Source organism: Carassius carassius, chromosome 38, assembly GCF_963082965.1.
Source record: "Carassius carassius chromosome 38, fCarCar2.1, whole genome shotgun sequence".
Lineage (NCBI taxonomy): Eukaryota > Metazoa > Chordata > Actinopteri > Cypriniformes > Cyprinidae > Carassius > Carassius carassius.
The window spans coordinates 17588300-17609535 of NC_081792.1; the positions used below are offsets into that span (position 1 = coordinate 17588300).

General features: G+C 37.8%; 1 protein-coding gene across 2 annotated transcripts in view; it reads left to right on the forward strand.

Moving 5' to 3' along the window:
* The first annotated feature begins 2898 nt into the window (after positions 1–2898).
* LOC132119450 (forkhead box protein P4-like) overlaps positions 2899–21236 on the forward strand; it is a 119143-nt gene continuing 100805 nt past the window's right edge. For both annotated transcript variants that reach the window (XM_059529418.1, XM_059529419.1), the window contains exon 1: positions 2899–3440. The gene's annotated coding sequence lies outside the window, so the exon portion shown is untranslated. The remainder of the gene's footprint in view (positions 3441–21236) is intronic.

Here is a 21236-nt window from a genome sequence, read left to right on the forward strand (position 1 = left end):
CTCTAATGTGACTAAAAACTTTTTTTTTTTTTAAGTCATTCTCTCTCTGAAAACTGACATATTTCTCTTTAATTATGTGGGAAAAAATGTTGTACAGCCAGTTCTTGTAGCCAATTATGTTTAATTTAATTACCTGTCAACTTTGATAATTATTACCCCTGATTAACCACAAAGCCTGCTCTTAAATGTTAATCGAAAGTGCTAGATAAAAGTGCTGAAGAGTTTTTATTTTTTCATTCATAAAAGAGAATGTTATGAGATTACAGTGAGTAAGATACTCAGCTTTGTCTTCGACTGTAATATGTCTGAAGGGCTGCAAGGCTCTTGACCACTTGCAGTGTCCTTGCTTGTTGTTGTTGTTTTTCCTGCATTGTTGTTCTTGTTTATGGGCCCCAAGGACATATCAGCACAAACAAGTAAACAAACAAACAGACACACGCAGATAGCACCACCAGCACCGAATATCCCATTGCCGAGCGGGAGTGAGAAACATTCCGAAAATAACAAACATATGAACGAGTAAACAAACAACATACAGAAAATAAATGTGTTGTTTTCCATGTGCCCAGGATCTGGTGGAGATACCGCAGAGAAGAAAGGAAACTGAGTCCACTGAACACAATATTTTTTAATACTGTTTATATTGTAAAAATTGTGAAAATACAAACTAAATCCAACTGTCTGTGTGTGTGTGAGTATGCATGGGTGGTTCTTAGGGAGTGTCACAGTGTGTAATGCTGATACATTTGGACTTGATCCTCAGCTTTGATGTCAGCTTTGGGACTGATGAGGTAACAAACATTCAGATCTTTAGCCGAGTGAGAATTTACCCTCCTTATGGTCATATGATGGCATGCTACAACAATACTAATCAAAATGGCTTACCGAGTCTGTGTGAACGGAAGTACAATTTAAATGTGCTCATTTTGCCCATTAACATTAACACATAGGACATTTGATGTAAAATATATAACACAGATCTCAATGCATTCATGCTATTGATTATTATATGAACCAAAATATATATACACTGTAAAAAAAAAATGTCAAAGTTAAAAAAAAAAAAAAGATTATTAAAGTATGTTTTACAAGAAAATACTATTTCAGTCTTTATACTTCAAATTTTCATTTTTAATTCAATGTTACTTGCCAATTATTTGTGACATTTTATTTTTTTTTTTCTTCAGTGTATAAGCCTACAATGCCACATGATTAATGAAAGACCAAGGGAAATTTGTTAAAATTGATCTTTGTTGGGTTTGTTCAAACTCTGAATCTCTCTCTTATATACACCTTGCAGGTGTGTGTGTGTGTGTGTGTGTGTGTGCGCTTGTGTGAAGTGAACTGTACTGTATGTAGGTTAGTTAGAGAGTCAGTCATCCTATGTCTTCTTTTTTAATCCTTTCATGACTGCCTCATTAGCCTGTGATTGTCAAACCACAAGAGTGTTTAATCTTAACCCCGTGACGGTGAGCAGACCCAATCTCCTTTTGTCCGTCTTACCATGGGCACAGGGTATCTTCTGGACCACAGTCTTTGTCGTGCTTGACCATGTGTGTGAGGCAAAACAAGTTTTGTAAATCTGTGTTTGTGTGTGTGTTGAATCGTGGTAATCTGATGGGGACTTTGCAAATGCGCACACACACACACACACACACGTTTGTTTTTGTGAAAAAACTAATTCTGTATGGTTTATAAGAGTTTTGGAAAATGGGGACATGGGTTATGTCCTCATAAGTCACCCTCTCCTTGTAACACCTGTGTCATACCCATGTCATTATACAGAGGTGTGTCCTGATATGTCACAAAAATAAGAGCACACACACAATCCAAACAGTTTCAAGCATATTCTTTTGTTCCTCAAAATATTCAGTGTAGTTCTAAAGTGTATTCATTTTTATTTTTAATGTGGGTGCAAAGTTAATTATCAGAGTGTTGTGATTAAACACAGTAGTAACTTTAAAAAGTGGACAAATATTTTTTTTCTAAATCTAAAGCTATACCATCTTAAAGTGTAATTTTTGTGTGTGTGTGTGTGTGTGTGTGTGTGTGTGTGCTGCCAAGACACCAAGGTCCATATGGCAGGACATAAAAGTGAAGTCAGCATTGTTTTATGAGCCTGCAGCTTTCATTTTAGGCCAGCATGGCTACATCTTGGATTATTGATTTTTCTAATGAATATGTCTTGACTAATGGGGGTCGTATCCTATTGTCCAGTGGTGATGTGAATTATTGCCTTTTTTGATGGTTCAAGTAAAAGAGGATTTTTGCTGAGAGAAAGTTTCCACTGACCATAAAATAAATCATATTTGAATATTTTTGATACGTTGACAGTTACTGCTAAAACATCACCTTGACTATCCATCAAAAGTTGGAGTGATTTCCATAAATCAGCAACCTGCTAAAATGGTCATGAGAGCACTACATATATATATATATATATATATATATATATATATATATATATATATATATATATATATATAGTATATCATTATATTAAAATATGTAGCTTATTGTATTATACACTGTTATCTCTATTTATCGATTGATGATGATATACTTTTTAAATAATAACTCTAACATTAATCATAATAAGAAGAAGAATATTTAGAACACTTAATTCAAAGTAAAAAAAAATACTGACAACAAAACCAAATTATAACTGAATGGCAAGCAGCAAATACAGACTTGTTATTTCCTGAGGAGTAGGTAACGGTTCCCATGGTGAGTCTGTCCTTGCCTAACATCTGTTGCTCGTCGGCTGCCACACTGGTCAAACTAAACCCGCGATGCGCGCGCAGGTGAAGAGATCAGCGCATGGAGCGCGTGAGGTTTGTATTGTGCTACTTAAGCGGCTGCAGCGCAGAAGATATGCGCGCGCCCGTTCTAGAGGCATTACGGTAGACTAAACTGTCCTCTAACACATCGCCAACACAAGAGACAAGCGGAGTAATTCAACACTGATTTCTCTGCGAATGAGCGAGGAACAGACGAGATGCCAAAAACTCCAGCGAGAAGTATTATTGGGACTTTAGGAAAACTCACCGTGTGACTAACTGAAAGAAATAGAGAAGACCTGAAGCGACGAGGAGACGTAAAGAGCCGCGTGCTTGTTCTTCATGAACTTTGAGGAGCGCTGTGACCATGCAGCCTTTGAGCTAGTGCACGATTATTGTTTCCACTTATCACCCTACTGAGTGACCAGTCTGAGAGAGGAAGCCAGTCAAAAAAGGAAAGGAAGACTAATAAAGGCAGTTGTCGTTGAAAGTAATGGTCTGAAGGCGACACTCATAGAACAGGATTTTTTCCTTTTTTTTCTTTTGCGTTGCTCTTCTGAAGGTTTCTGGAATCACTGGGACATTCACGAGAGCTGGAGGGACACATCCACATGGTCCAGCCGTAGAGTGAAAGTAGAGTTCTTCACAATATCCGAACAGGTTCATATCCACTTTTTACTTCCTTTTTCTTCCCTTCTTCTTCTTATTTGCTCCTCGCGAGGTTAAGCGTTTTTTTATATTAATATAAAATATATCCCAGGTTTGAATTTACGGACGCGTTATCACACACTTCTTCAGATCAATAGAAAGAAATATTAGAGTAAGTGTATTTTCGTAGATGTTTTGCAAACTAAAGTTTTTAGTATGCTATCACAATAGATTAGACATTGCAACTTTTTTACCCGATACTTTTAAACCCGAGATGAAAGCGTGTTATTATTCGCTACGATTGAATAATAACTGATTTTGAATTATATAGGCATATCGGTTGATTTTTTTTTATATAAAATACGTAATTAACAATGTGGAAGGTTTTTAGATAAAACCAAACCTCGATCTTGTAAAAGATTGAAAACAAGTTTAGTGAACATGTGCAACTTTGTTTTAAAATATCACCTGCTTTGAAATCTGATCAAAACAAGAGAGAGAGAGAGAAAGAAAATACCTTTTTACAGATAATTTAAAGTAATTCGTAATAATTCTATGTTATTGTGTACTTTTTTTCAAAGACCATATGCTTTTTCTACAGAAATGTAGAATATTGTTTGGCCTTGGCAACAAAACTCCGTATAAACAATTTAAATTAATAAACAACATCTAAACATGCACGTAAACTAGAACATTAAATTACGTTTATTTTATGTAAATTGGCTTCATTTTTAGTTATTCCCCGTCTAGTTGATTGTTTTAACAGGCCCTCAGCACATAATAATCTGATTTTAGGCAATTAATCCACAACTGCTGATTCGCAAATTTTAATTTAGCCTATAGCCTATGCGATACAGCATTATACAAAATAATTTATTATAACGGAACGTGAAAATAAATAAAGGAAATGTATTGAGGTTTATTCATAGTGTTTAGTGTCGATTATACCGTTGTGTTATACTTAGGCAATTCTTGAAAATGCAACGCATAATATAAAATAAGTATAAAAATAAGAGTAACTGCATGCATGATTATTTATAACAATGAATTCAAATGCATGACTTTACGCCAGATACAGTGACATTAGTAAGGTTTGTAGAGATGCAAAATAAGTTTTCAAACGCAGATGAAAAAATATTAACTTTGCACAAAAAAATATACAAATAGGCTATATATTTTTAATTGGTCCGTTTTCGTCTTATTAACAGACAGATTGTTGACTAACTTAAGTGATGCAAAACATAATGTCTTTATTTTTAACAGTTAGCTTTTTCTTTTATTTTTGAAACCGTGATGGATTATTATTATTTTCAGCAAATCAGCTCTGCGTGTGTTTCGCCCTCAGATACTCGCAACATCAAAACTAACACAAAACAAACTTGCAACAATTTTAACTTGACTAAGTCCGGAGCTTAAAAAGTGAATCTTCAGAGGAAACTACAGCTCAGTAGTTGACCCACGTACACTGTTAATTTCCACTCGTTCTGTACTTGGCTTTTAAGAATACATATTTAAATCAGTCAAAGAAAATTACATATGAATCATCATCTTCCTCATAATCTCCAGGGTGTGGAGAATTGATTTAATGGAGCTTTTGACACAATTCATTTAAACCTTATAAAAAGTATAGGTGAATCTTTGCCTAATTCACTGTTGACCTTTACAGCACTATGCAAATCTATATAAAATCACAAAATTATAATTTCTTTATTGAACAATGAGGGTGAATGCAAAATGGTTTACTTTGATCTTTATTATTACTAACACCATTAAAAAACACACACACACAAAAAAAGGGATTTTGGAATTTATTTTATGATAGCTTGCTTCCTTTAAATAATATTTAGTTTATTTCTACATACATTTGTGTGTAAAGAAAAATTATTTTTGTTGAACTAAAACTTTTTTTTTTTTGTCTCTTTGCTGTAGTTGTTTGTTCCTACACTGTCCGTTCATTGATATATTGCCTCTTATGATAAACAGATTCCCTACTAATTGAAATGTGGCACGTGGAAATGCAGAACATGAGCATAATGTGATGAATACAATTTCAATTTGATCTGCTTGTGTGTTAGCTGAGTAGCATGATTGAATGTTTTGTGCTTAGAGTAAAACTGATAATTCATGAAGTTTACAAAGAATATGGCATATCATTCAGAGAGGGCATGAAAATGGCAGTAAAGTGGGTAATTTAGTTATTTGCATGGCCGTCAAGCAAATGCAAGCGGCAACAGCTACACCTCAGCTGATAGTTTTAGCACTGTATTTCTACCGGCAGACACCAGACTACTGTACAGTTCAGGTTATAATTGATGTATCACTTGTTTTGTGATAATAAGTCATTGTTTTATGCTGTTCTTCATGTTTATACACCTCACTTTCAGAGGTCTTTTGAATATGTTATTTTAATGAATGTGTGGATTGCATGGCAGACTTGTATTCAGCCCACTGTGGGTATTTTTCTGGGTAGAGAAGGTCTGGAATGTGTTTGTTTTGGATGCTGACTTTGAGACTAACCTGCTGCCAGGTGTACATTAAGACGTGTTGCTTTGTGATGCATATTTTACGAACATTTGGTGATTGAAACTTTATTCAAACAACCAGTTTTCTGCTAATGCAAATATATGTCAGTGTATGATGCCCAAAAAGCATTTAGTATGTGTGTGTGTGTGCTCTTTTCAAATTCATATGAGCCTCAGTCAAGTGATTTAGAGGTAAAAAATTAAGCTTTTCAGTATCACAGGTGGTTTTAACGCAAAGCACTCTGCTTCTCGTGAAGCACTGTCCCTTAGACCCTCGTATGGCATTTCCAACCATTAAACTCTTACCGTTCCAAAAATAATGTTAGTTTTTACACAAGTGTATTTTTAACCAAAGCATTTTGAAGAGCAATACATATCCATCTCTAACTGATTCAGATTTTTTATTTTTTTTTGTTAACTATACTCTGCTCTTGGAAACATGTTTGTGTGAAATATGTCATGCCTACGTTCTCCCTTTCATATTTCAGCTGACCCCACATGAAATGTCAGGCTGGAATTTTTACACTCGTTTGCATCTTTTGAACACATCAGCTCTGGCGTTGACCAGCAGCAACCACCAGTCATAGATTAAACATGTGGTTTTAATTGAAGATGTTATTTGGTGGGACGACGAGGCCGAGCATTTTTCAGTGTATGTGAATAATAAATTAAGCATGTTTTTAGACAGTGAGGACTGCATTTTTTACTAGTTGGAGAGTGGTGTCATTTTCTCCTCAAACGCTGAGCCTTGAAAGTAGCTAACTACACAAAAAAATGGACACAAAAGCAATTTCAACCAACTTCAGCATCTATAAATTAAAAACTATAAAGAAAAAAGTGATGGATGTTTTCCAGATGACAATGTTGATTTGATTAGTTGAGTTAGATATTGAAAAGGTCTGGTGGTAACCGTTTCAGCTTTGAGAGAGACCAGACTGCTGCATGGAAGTGCCGTTTTGACGATCTAGCAGCTTAAGAAGCTGCTAGACGTTGTCTTTTTATGGTGTATTTGTTCCCAATGTGAATTTAAATCTCCACTTGAACTCTTAAGCACAGTTTTTCTTTATTTTGACCTCAGTGGCACATTTCTTTTTTATTCTTTTTTGCAGTTTTTTGGTTTTTGCGCAGAAGGATTCCTGTGTGGGGAGGCTCCACGCCGGGTTTCGGGAGAGTGCCAGGCTGTTATGAGGTGATGAGTGTCTTAAAGAATGACCCTAGCGTTTGCTCGGAGAGAGGAAGGGCCCGTTTCCGATGAGCTGGGGAAATGTGCTAGAGGGAAAAGCAGGGTGTTCACTGGATGGAAATGACAGTACTTGAGTATGAGTCGTTGATCATTACTTCTTTATGTCCATCAGCCGAGCACCGCAGGAGAGATTATTGGCAGTTCGGAGCTGCAGACGCGGCTGAAAAGTGAACTAGTGCACTTCACGGTCACTCACACTGCTAGAGCGATTTACAACTGGCCTTTTTTGACCGAAACTGATTGAAGTACCTGTTGGTTTGATGAAGAACATTGTGTATTGATAGTTGAAGCTTAGAACGCATCTAAAGGAAGATGCAACCTGAAGTCATAAACTTGCTCCCTGTGGCCCCCGAAGCTGCTTCTGCTAACTTTGCGTTCCAGCTGACAGCTGTATTTGTGTTATGGATTTTCTCTCAGTCCGCCGTCTCCCCCCTCGAGCCTTCACCCCCTCCACAAAGGTCTTTATAAAGCAACTCGCTGTATATTTTAAAAACCCTAGCATAACGCTGACAAGCCATCATGTCCATCAGAGAACGGCAGAGAGCAGGCGCATCAGTAAAGCTCTTTGGGAGAGATGGGAGCAAACTTTCGGCACTGTCACTAAAGATGTGACGTGATGTCTGAGTGACAGCTGCGGCTTGTTTGAATGCGTCTTAGTAAAGTTTTCCAGAGAACCCCAGCACTGTTTCTCACTTCTATCGCTGATAAAATTCCACTCGTGACGCCAAAGGCTAAGCTCTCAAAACAGCGATGACGATTACTGAAAACTTCTGCCTAAACAGGACAGGAGAAAACATCTGATGTTTTATTCCTCCCTGCACTTCCTGGCTTTCTTGCAGCAATGGCGGGAGGAATTCCTGTCAGTGTTGCCGGCCGTGGTAAACCTTAGTCCAGGTTTAAAACTCTAATCCACCCCCAGCTGCCGAAGGTGTGATTGGTTCGTTCCTGAGGGAGTTTCTGGCGCTGCACTGTACGCTTAGATAAATCCCCCTCCCCAATGTGTGACCATATAAGTAATAACCATATAAATGCATCTCATTTTCATCCGCTAATCCGTAAAGTAGCAGCGGCATGGAGAAGTGTTGGTTTCTTTTATGGTATTAGTAATGGGTAACAAGGGGATGCCTACTTAAGTTATTTGCATTTGAAATGGACCAACGGGATACATCTTCTGACATAATTATCTTTTAACCGTGTGTAAAACAAAATCAGATTCGTCCTTCTGTTTTTGATTGACATATACAGACCCCTTTTTCTCCTGCCCCTCCTGTAGTTCCTACACAACTTTGTTACACACCTCTAAAGAAGTCACATTTTCAAAACGGATATCATGTTATAAATACCCAAATCCATGTGTTTCTTTGTGTTGTCTAAGGGCTTGTCTTTTTTTGGTGAAGTGTCTTTTCTTGGTGGTGGGTGAGGTGCGCGAGAAGCAACACACTCGCTGCAGGAAAAAGCACGTTGTCTAGCACTAACAATCACATGTCAAATAATGCTAGGTTTTAATACATGGTCACAGACTCAAAGACACAGAAAAAAAATCTTTAGGTAGTTACTGTAGAAATATATATATATATATATATATATATATATATATATATATATATATATATATATATATAAAATGTTTTTAATGTATAGGTTTTTAAATGTATATTATGTTTATATGATCCAATGATCTTGATGGTGGTTTCAAATTATTTTAATATTTTTTTTGTTCACCAAATATATTTTTTATATTCTAAACAGATGTACTATGTTAATAAGTGTGTACTGATATGTTAATAAGTGCATGTTATTACATTTATTTCATTTCTTAAAAGCCAGCATTTAAGCTCAGGTGAAGGAGAAAATATATAGCTATAAAAAAAAAAAAAAAAAAGATTTCTGCTTTTAGTCCATTTTGAATTGTGTGATGAGTGCTGCTAACCGTTGGTTAGATTTGCCTTTTGCTCTCGGCTGTGGTCCGTGAGCATTGTTGACCAGGGGACATCTGCCACTATATTATCCCCAGCTGTTATCAGAATAATTGTGTAGTAACCCCCCTCCACACACACACACACACACACACACACACACAGACAACCCCTCACTCTCCATTCATCGGAGCGCTAAAGGGAGAAGTCAGGGAAAGTACTCTGGTTAGTATAAACAAAGTGATTTTGAAAAGGTTATTTATTTTTTTATATTATAAAATGTACTTTTCATTTACAATTATTTAAGTCAAAGAGGAGTGAATAATTATTGCATAAACTGTTTAGGTTTTTTATTTTTATTTACTTTTACAATACAGTAGAATATAACCAAATTTAAATTAAAAGGTTCCAGTACTTAGGAAGATATGTATATAAATATGTGTGTGCATTAAAACAAACAAAAAAAAAAATTTAAATGGTAGATTTAGAAAAAGATGACGTGTGCGTGTCTTGTACTTCTTTAGCATAGCTTTAATACATTGTAGTACTTTATAGGGGCTCTTCGACTACATAGTGATATTATGTGAACTAAACTAGCTGTAGCTAAATAAATAAATAAACCAGGATTAATTTTTGAGTTATTTTTCATTGATGTCCTCTTTGCAGCTGTGTGATAGGTTTTATCCAGGCTTTCATATTTGCACCCACCCGCGTACTAAAAAAGGCAAACTCCAGCCATGGTCTGTTTTCAACTCTGATCACCGGATGACACCAGGTCGACTTGAAGTGGTGTGACCTCTTGAACTCTTTCTTTCTTACCTCTCTCTTATTCCATAGTCTTTAAATCTGTGTGTCAGAAGACATTTGTGCACAGACATCTTACCTTTTCAAATTAATTAGTCTCCTGGCATCCTTGAACTTGCGTTGAAAGGGAACTGAATGCTTTAATTAAAAAAGGAATGATGGCCAAATTCATGTTCCTTCACACACATGCGCTTTTTTTATGGAGAGGAATCGCAGTGCTGTGATATTTGGATGACATGGCATTTTATGGTGATTTTTCACTTTCAATTTGAGTTACCGTTACTGACATGACCCATGCCCAGATTTTATTAGAAGAATCTACATGATAAAAGTTGCAGATAGCTCTAAATAGAAAGGTGTTGGGATTGTATGCTTAATTTTGAAGCTAGCATACCTAATCTTTTCTTCATTTATTTTCAATCAAGCGACCATTTTTATCAGATAAAATAGTGAATTGATGAAAGGCTGAAGCCTCAGATGTAAACCTATCCCTTGTATTAAAACCTGATTAAATTTGCTTAAAGAGTTTGCATGTGGCATTTGATCACATTCAGACATTTCCACGCCTGTGTTTTTTGAATAGGTTGTAAGGAAGGACTTTTTCTTGTGTGATCTTTTGTATAGTGTTTGGTTAAGAATTCAGTTCCTGCAGGTAGACGGACACTTAGAGAATAAATTTTTTTTGAAATCTGTAGATAAGAAAAACATATATTTTTAATACAAATAAGTTGCTTCTATATATATTAATAATTTATAATTAGTACTTTTTGGTCTCACTTCTGATAGTTCTCCTAGAGAAAACAGCCAGTTTTGGAGTCAAGGGGAAGGAAGAAATGATTACAGCGGAGAGTTAGGCTGAATTCGACATCTGTGATGAGTCAGTTCCTTTATGAGGCTTTGTGCTGGGCCTTTGTAAAAAGCTGGCCAGAGAGAAGTTTCCAGCACATCTCCTGGGTGCTATTAGGCTGAGACGTCTGCGAGTGCGAGCCTCCACCGTCCCTCCCAGTAACGCTCTGCGGTTTAGAGCAATCACTTTCTGCACACCAGCTTGCCATGGCTAATTTCTAAAACACAGCCGTGGCTTGTCCCTCACAACCCAACCCCCCCCCCCCCCCCCCCCCAAAAAAAAATTCCCAGAGAAGACAACGTGTACAAAATAAAGCTTAAACCCTGTAGGCAATGTGTTTGATAATTTGGATTTAGTTTCACTTTGGTTCAAATCTGTTCATAAATGGCCCAATTAAGGCCAAGATCGATCGACAATAGGCTTTTTTTTTTCTTTTTTTTTTATTGAAGAGGTGAGATGTTCAGCCCAACCGTGCTCTTTACTTTTCTCTTCTTCTTGTCCAAAAGGTTAATTGTATTTGAAACAGAATGGTATGTGCTTTTCAAAAAATTGGACAGGTCAGATTTGGAAGGAGACTGTGAGAAGTAGAAAAAACCCCATGAGGTTGCTGTATTAGGAGCAAGAGCGGCTCTTAATTGACTGCCGGTAAGCCGAACCCCTCAGTGGAGTAATCAGCATCCCCCAATCATCCAATAAACACCTAATCAGACGAACTGACCCGCTCCCGGTAGGAAGCGAAACTCGTGGTCTCACTCACACCTTGAGGGAGACGATGTGGATGAAGAGTTGCCTGGCTGCCTTCCGTTAAGGTCTCAAACGCTTCGATAAACATATTTGTAGTTCTCAGCCAAGGTTTATTATTCACCGCTGTGGTCAGTAAGACACAGGTTTGTGTGTGGTCAGTCAAGCTTTGGAAATTCTGGACTCCGCGTTATGGAAACCCCCCAAAATAAGCGCTGAAATGTGAGGAATTTGATAAATGCTCTGATTAGTTGGCCACCCTATTTTACAGATAAAGAATGTGCATAATGCAAGAGCAGGAGGGGAAAACGAAGGAGAATATATGTGGCTATTCCAGTAAAAAATAGAATTAGTGTCTCGTCACCTGTTTTATCTCGGTATATTAATGTGTTGTCCTTAGCAGCTCATCCCAAGGTTGTCTGGTGAAATCGTTTTAGCACCGTGTGTGTTGGCTGACTTTCAGAGAGACGCGCCTCTCCAGCCGAAGCCTCCTTCTCACCCGACTCTGACATGCACTGTCTTATCTTCTTGACAACTTTGTCCACAGAGATGTTCCAAAGATATTGCTATTACAATGTATTTTATTGTAATGAAATATGTGTTAAGCTTTACTTTGTCAGATATGACTTCTTCTGTCTGAGGATTTTTTTTTATTCACAAAGTGCTTTTCTATTGTATTTCGGTTTGATTTCTTTCTAAGGGAAAATTTGTGAGTTCTCTCAAGAGATTGTGACTTTTTTATTTCTGTCTGAAAAGCGCATTTGTATCTTTGGCTTCTCTTCTTTCTTTAATTTGGCTAAAGGTTCACCTCCAGCTTAGACAGCAGTTCAGAAACACATCAAAAACACACACACACACACACACAAACTCTGCTGGATTATACGATGATATAATTCTATATAGTCATCCATCCTGCAGAAGTATTATTCTCTTGTTCTGTCCCCCAGCACACAAACTCTCTTTCTCTTTCCTCTTTCCTTATATTCCTCCCTGGTAATGAGAATGTGTTAATGAGGGTGAGAGATCTTTCGGGTATAGTGTAATTTATCAGAAAGGCGTAGTTTAAAAAAAGGGGGGGGGGGGGGGGGTGAGAGAAGAGACAGCCCTTCAAAGAAATTCTATTCTTCTTATTTCTGAATGTTTGATGAGACATTGAAAAGTTTTCTAACGTCATGCGGCCTGAACAGTACAGAACAGTGCGCTGTCTAATCACGCTTCACAGAAAAATGACTTCCAACCAGATTTAATTAACTGATAAGAGGGGCTTCAAATTAATTTTTCAAGGATGTTAGATCTTGATTAAGAAACTCCTAAAAGAAACAGACGAATAATCAATTTTTTAATCATCTTACTCAAATGGTAACTGGTTAATATGGTAATTCTGGCAATTAGGCCAAATGTTGTAGAGCAGCATTTTCAATACATCCTTCTAAAGAAATTATAATATCTTTACATCTAATTATCATGGTTATTTAATTTCTAATTTTTAATTTTTTTGTGGCTACCTCTCAATTTCACTATTCAATTCCTTTTCTCTTCTACACCTCTTCCAGTAGGTCCGTATTCAAATGAGAAGTTGGAGATGATATTAAAATAAGACTCCCTGAGAGCGCTGAATAGAGTCTTTCAGAAATCCATATTGGATGGATATTGGGTTGAAGGGTGCATGGGGGTGGGCGGGGTGCCGAAAACGGAAGTGTAAAATTTAATCGTAGTGGTTTACATTTAAAGCAAAAACGACTCTTGAGATTTCATAAGCCTTTCTTCACCTCTGTAGATTACATGAATTAAAGGCATGAACCTTTACTTAAGGCTTATTCTTTCTGAATGGACGCCTGCCTTTGAAGGTACAAGAAAATGATTGCGTTAAAAGTTTGAATGTTTTGATGAAACTGATGAGATCTTCACATTTGATTCTACTTGAGAAAAAGAGAAAAGCTTATGTAGCATTTGTCAATAATTACTTTTTCAAACAGGTTATTGATGTCTTCTCATTTAATCAGCTCTCTGCTTAAAGCCATTTTCTGAGATTTATACAAGCTTCATCTAAGTCTTAGTAATTAATGGACTATCATGTGTCCGTTCACCGTTCAAAGGCTGTAAAAAAAAGAAAAATTTAGTAATGGTCGCTTTAATATCACAAAAAAACAAACAAACAAAAAAAAAACCTTCACAAATCTTTTGCTTGTTTGCTAATAAAATGTTTAGGGATTTGACAATTTCACCTTAGGGCAGTTGTCTTCAAATTTAACAAATACATATATTTATCATGCATACCATATTTATTTATTTAATTAAAAAAGAAAAAAAAATTTGTCAAAGACTGTCAAAGGTGTATTTGTTTCATTCACCGAGGATTACCCACGTGCTGCGACTCAAGAAAATATTGACAAAACATTGGAGTGCTGCCTTTAACGGCACAGGACTGGCTTCCTTTCCCTGTGAACTTGCTCGCACAAGTGGCTAAGTAGCTGCTTGAACGGGGCCCGACTGGCAAAAACTCAATATTGAACGTACATATTCAATTATCTAAACTCATTAGCAAAACTTGGCGTTTGTTGTTGTTTTTTTCTCTTTCTCTCTGGCACAGAATTAATGGTTTTGATATGCTAATTAGCGAGTAATTTAATTTCAAAAGGCCTCAATTAACAGCGGCGTTGTGGACACGATGAAGTTAAGCAGCGTAATCTAATTTGCATTAGTAACGAGCAGGGAGTAATTAGGGGACTAATTAGACACTTCAGACAGCACTTGTGTTTACTTTCTTAATGAAGTGGAGGGCTTTTTTTTCTGTGGGAGCCAGAGTGTGCCAAGCATCAGAGGGGTGGCGGGAGCGGCCGGGGGCGAAGATTTGGCACTAGGAGATGAGTGGCATATGGCGTTCCAATCGGCTCCAATTACAAACCCCGTTACCTGTCATGTTAGTGGGCTGGCGATGCGTGAGCCGTGCCCACTCTTAAGGACCAGTATGATGCTGATCCAACATGCGTCGGGATAGTCGCATGACATAATGGGCCGAATGGAACCTTCTGGTGGAATTTCACCGCTCTGTGCCCTGGCTCTGCATACTGTCTGATGAGGTCATAGCACAGGGACATGTCAGAGCCATTACAGTCCTCCGCACGCCTGGCTGGATTGGTTTAAAAAATTGTACCAGGGAAGAACCTTCTGCAGAAAATACCAGATGGCCCTTCGTTCATAGAAGACGGAAAGTTTTTTTCTCGTCTTGAAAGAGATCCAGGCTTCAGGACGGTAGCAGATGGAGGGATATTGGGGGCGCAGACTGTTGATGCACGCTGTGACCTGGGCTGTAGTTTGTCTTGCTCTCAATAGTCTCATGTAGCCACTTTATCACAAGAGTGACAGGATGGAAATGAAATGAAAAGGAGAGAACACGGCAGAGGAGGTCTCTCCGTCTCCCCTCGCTCTCCCATTTATCTGTCTTTCACTCACTTCCTCTGTCTCTGTTTAGCTTGCTGTCTGGTCATCTGTTTTCCCTACATCTCTTTTGGGGTATAAGCAGACTCTCTGATAAAAGGATATTTGACCATGGGCTCGGTACACAAGCCAGTGTTATTTTCTCAGCCGTTGCGTCAATAAGAAACCCTGCTTCTCCGGGAGTATTCAGGCAGCTCGCAAACATTCCACCAGCTTTTCCAGGCTTTGTCCGGCAGGCGAGTATGAATTATAGCTTTGCTTTTGTTGAGCATTAGTTTTCTTAAAGTGACCACACACTGAGGAGTCTTTCATCCTTGGCACCAGATGATTTTTTATTTTAATGTCTGACCGGAGCTGAACATTACGTGATATTTTTTAAATCCCATTTTTACTAGCCCTGTCAAAATTTTCACTAGCCCCACTACACATGGATGACCTTTTATCTTTTTTTTTTTTTTAAGCAGTGCATTTGTTAATAATAATAATGATATTATTAATAATAATATTTTTATGTAACTTTTTTTGTCTTTACAAAAATATTTTTTGTCTTTTTTTCTGAAACATTAATTAAGAGCTTTTTGTGATTATGCAAGTGTGAGTGGTGTACAGCATTTGTAAATTGTCCAGTTATTTTCTTGTTAATTTTTTTTTCTCTTTTTAAAGATTTTTTCCTTATAAAATGTTTTTGTTTGTTTGTTTCCAAAAGTTTTATTTATTTATTTTATTATTATTATTATTATTTTATTATACAACTATAGGTCATACAGCCATAATTTAAGTAAAGTTATTATGGTGGATAACAATGGCATGGCGTATAATGCAATAATTGAAATTTGATTAATTTGTACTTTTTGGACATTTTTATTCATGCTTCCAAAATCACAAATTTATAAGCTTATTTGACAAAAACTCAACAATGTTGGCCAGCTTGATCATGAATTTGCAGAAAACCAAGTGTTTAAGATTTCAGAGCATAAAAATTGATGGATGAGATTAACAATATTATTTAACAGTAATACATAGTTTTGTTAACTGGCCCGAAACTCCTTCAGACTGGCCAAGGGCCAGCAGGTTATCCTTATTGTTGAGCCATGCTAACTGATGTGAGTGGCACCGAGGTCAAAAGGGATGCCGTAGTAGATAAACAGTAGGAAGCTCTGGAGTCATCATCTGAAGAGCTCATTTATTTGAATTTGTGCAGGATCCCATTAAAATGTTGAGAAATGATGTTAAACGGTGTGGCCAGTGATTGTATTCACAGAAGTGTAATTGAGGGCTCGAGTCTGTGTACTGTTAAAACGGGGGCCCCCTCAGGATACCATGGCCAAGCTCGATTTATGTACGAAACACTAACTATGAGCAAAGCAGCCTGAAAATTTCTGAGTCCGCATGTCGTCTGTGTCTTAAGTGGCAGACGGCGTCGGGTTTCAGGCGGATTTGTTTTTGGATACAGTAGAGCTGTGAAGTTGGCCCGCCCGCCAGGAAGGGTGGAGCTGTAGGTGAAAAAGAGGGCAATTTTGATTGACAGCTTTAAAGTGGGTGGGATTAAAGTGTTAGTTGTGAGGGTTTACTGTGTGAATGTGTGCAAAATATTTTAATATTGCGACTTTATCACCCCACCCACCCCAAACGCTGCTTTTAATTGCAAAACTATATTCCAGATTCACTCAACCATTATATGGTTCCTGGAAACGGACCAGGTTTTGATTTTTGCATTATGCTTTTGAAGTGGAGGTGAAATCCGAGCCCTTCCTTGTTTTAACAAGGCGACTGACTCATTGGCTGCTGGTTCACCAATGGACCACGTAGAGCTTAGTTATTCTGTTTTTCGCCCAACTTTCTCTCTTTACGGCCTTGTTGATGTGTCTAAACACGTTGCTCTCTAATATTTCTGACAGGCATGAGGAGTTAATTAATGCTGCCGGCGGTGCGAGATCTCCTCGGCCGGGACGGGACTATTTCTCAGATACCATCCACTGTGTCGACTATACACTGAAAACAATGACATGGCATTGTAACTACAGCTCCCATGAGCTCAAATGGCTCATTATTGCCAGGATTACACACTTTCTTTGAATATTTCTAGCTACTTTTTATGTTACCTAATAGCTCAGTAGTAATGAACGTTAGACCTTTTTTTCCTCCAGGTGGGGCTCATCCCTATCAGGACTCCGAAACATAAGGCTACTGGCAAAATACCCTCGCAGAGGGGATCAAACCGGTTGTCCCAGACACTGAAATCACATACAATGGAGAAATGGGAGGGGAAGAGAAAGTGGGGGACGACAAATACGCAGCTGCTTCAGCCACCCCAAATAGCATTGTTATTGGAGTTGGAGCGGCAGAAAAGAAGGGAAAAAAACAATAGTGAAAAGAAAGGTTTATGTTTGTCAAGTCCACAAAACCACAGCAGCTGTAGTGGTAGAAACCCTTTTACGCCGAACCATCCTGTCAGTCAAATGCAAACTTAAACACGCTTTTAATAACAGGTCCTAGCACCAACTTGAGGATGGATTTATCGTCCATCTTATACAGCATGTCCTCTCCCGTTCAGAATGCGTTAGCCGTCACACTAACCTCCACAGAGAGAAATAAGATACGGGGTCAGGAAGTCTGCTAGTCTTTTACAGAAATAAAGGGCGTCATAAATGGGGGTCTGACTTGAGGTTGGCAAGAGCAATCCGATTCATGTAAATGACATCCAGGGCTGTGGAGAAACAGAGAAAGAGGGAGGGATTTCATGTACTGTAGTTTCTTTAAATGGCTAGCTGTGTTTAATAGAAATGCAAGAATGTACATCTTGGTTAAAGATTTTTTCACGCATGAGAGACGTAAAGGAAAGAGTGCGATATGTGATGAATTAATGCTCTTCCTAGGATTATATGGTTCTTTTGAAACTTGCCACCCTCTGTAATTCACATGGTCTCCATACGAGCCTCTCTCATTCACTGACACACATCATACGCACACTCGTTTTTATAATGATCTGATACTCACCTTTGGGTTACCCTTTCCTGGTGATGGGTTTACAACCACAACAAATGCCTGAAGCACAAAGAAAATGAATATACATTAGCACCTGAGTAGGAATATTATGTGTAATTCATGTGCCTTTTATTTTACACAGCCAAGTTAATGACCACACCGGTTAAGCGAACAAGGCCGTCTGATTGAGCCGTATCGTGTGCGGTGGAGGTTTTGATGTAGCGTCTGCCGCTCCAAGGTTCTGCAGGATTGTGTCAGGTGAGGGGAAGAGGTGGGAATGATAGTGGCACTGCATCTCCCCCGTTTCGCTTTGTCTGAGATTTGGTGTAGATTTAGTACCGTGCATTAACCCCGGCACAGTTTATGGAGTCGCCTCACATGTCCGAGAAAGTTTCATGAGAGGAATATTAATCTGAGGCGCCGTTGTACAAAGCCCTGCCAAGCCAAACTTTCTCTCTCTTCCTCTCTCTTTTTCTCTCGCCCCAGCCATCTTAAGACGGAACTGAAATTGCCTACCCGAGGTAAATAAATTACTTTCATCGATTGGTGTAGTTAGAAACTGACTTTATCACAGTTTCACTTGACAAGAGTCGGATCCTGGCCTGATGAAGCGCTTCAGTATTGGGGCTTGTAAAATCAGTGCTCTGTTTCTCGATGGCTATCACACTATATTAAAATGGAGGAAAATGCAAAAGCGATGGCCTCCACTATCTGAGGTGTCCAACTCTACACACAGTCTGAGATATGCAAATAAGCGTCTGGGTTTCGCTGACTGCTTTGTTGAATATTTTCAGGGGAAGGATTGACACTACTGTGAATCTCTCTGGAAACCTGTGACATTATAATTGAGGTGTTATGCTTGGCATGTTAAGTCATTCGGTGACACAGTTAATCATTTAAGACTGACATTTCGACAACCTTAGAAAACATTGAATTAGAATTTGGGAACAAAATGGCATTTGCTGTTTTTATCATTTATTACTGTTGCCCATACTTTGTTCAAAAGGATTCTGATCACATTTAATAGAGTAAAATAAATGCTTTTAAATTTAAGTTGATTTAAATTACAGTAGCTGATTATTTCACATTAAGTTTGCATTTGAAACAGATTTTCTTTCTTTTTTCCCCACTAATAAAAAGTAAATGCCTTTTCTTTTAACGCGTCCATAGAACTTTGGCCTTGAGTCTAAGCCCTTATTAAACATATGAAACACCATATCAACCCCATATTGTTTTGAATACCTTAGCAATGCTATATCAATCTCCCAAAACACCCATATTTAAAAAAATAAAATTTTACATGGGCAGACAGCACAGCATAACACAGAAAATGTAAAAATGTGGTTATTCAGTGACTCTGGCTTAAACCCAAAGAGGTTAAAAGTTCACCCCAAGGCAGTTTAAGCAAGTACATGACATAAAGCAGATGAACAGTGCAGTCCATTTCACATACTGTTTTAATAGAGCCACTGCTGACGTTACTGTACCGCCAAGTGTCCAAAAAAAGAAAATAATTTTTCTCCGTTCTTGTATTTAGCTAGGCTAAGTTTCATTTACAATTTGTAATAAACGTCTTATCAAATTGTGGGGGGTATTGTATTAGCTCTTCTAACCTTAGTCTTAAGGTTAAATTCAGTGCTGCCTCTGGTGTTCTTAGTTTGCGGAACAATAAATCCAGTACACACGCTCCATTTTTTTTCCAATTTTCCCTTTTTCTTTTGTATTTTTTTTTGTCTCTTTGTCCTTATGCAAGACCTGACAGGAAAACTGTGACAGAGGCCTGAGCACACTATCTATTAATTAGCTTCCCTTTGAGGAGTCTCTCTCTCTCTACACATAGACACACACACACTCACACTACAACCGTAGCTGTCAGCTCCCTTCTCTAATGTCCAACGTCTCTTTCTGTTGCTCCTCAATGACAGCAGAAATATGGATTTTTGTTGGAATAATTTGACTCAGGACAAAACAAGGCCTATGTTTTTAGTTAAACTTATTTGGCCCTGTCCAGGCATTGATGTGCTGTCAAACAAACAAATGGTGTTTCATTATATAAAAGATGCAGGAGATTCAGTAATTAATTAGAAAAGCAGCATCTTGAACTCCCAGGGATTTTCAGTTTGTTCATCAGTTATTTTAACAGTGAATTGCTGTGTGGGAGGGTTAATTGGAATTCCTTTCAATGATGTGAACTTTGCTTCCTCTTTCTTCCTGTTAAAGAAAACCGTTATAGTTAATTGACTTCTGCCTACTGATGGAGTGAGAAGTTTGCTGAATATTAATATTTTGAAGACTGAGAAGATCGGCTTGTGCATGCACAGAATAGCATGCAAATAATTTGTTATTGAAAATAATGATTACACAGGAATAGGTTTGACTCTGCGCTGAATGATTGTAAGGCAGATTGTACATGAAGAAAGGTCAGCAAAGACCTCACCGAATGAATCTGGTGTATCCGTCACACAGAAGTCCCTCAAGACGTTTTAGATGTGAAATGTAGCGTTCCACTGCGTGTCTTTCCCTCCTCTGTTGTGCAGAAATGTGCAGCAGCCAGCTGCAGGCATTCCAGTGCAGCGGTCGCAGGATCTTCATAAATGTTTCAACTTGTTGGCAAAGTTTAAAAATGTAAAAAAAAAAAAGTTAAAAACGTTTCCTGGAAGACTGTCTGAAGACGCAGCAAAGGAGAAGAATGAGACGTGAGAATTTGATACTCTAGGATGGATGATACGTAATGTGTACTTGCACGCTTGCACTGTAAAGGAAGTTGCGTGATTTGGACCGTCTCTTTTCTTGGATTGGCTTTAGGGCAGTGTTTTCCAGAATGAGTACTTGAGCAAATTCCATGGGGTAAAAATATTTGATATAATAATGCTAATGATGATATTCGGTATAATATTGACTTAAAGGTCAATGAAATTGAGAATAATTTGTAGTTAATTTAAAATATTTATGTAATTTTTTATTAAAATTGACTTTAATAACATTCATTATAATTAGAAATGATCCAGTGTAACACGAAACATCTGGTTTGGTGGTGATACTCAAACCTTATTGACGGAGCTGTGGTGGTACATAAAACAAAAAAGGTTAGAAAACACTGTGTGTTTGCTGTACTGATGGTTATTGGACACTTTTATAATAATGGTGGTCTACCAGCTGTTAACAAGTTGTAGTATGTGTGTTTGTGTGAGTACAAATACAGTCACCACTGTGTATCTCAGTGAGTGTGTAGTTTTGTCTACCCCTGTGAGAGAGTGTTTGTGCGCACCCTTCTGTGACGGTCTACTGTGAGAAAGTGACATTTTGTAATCC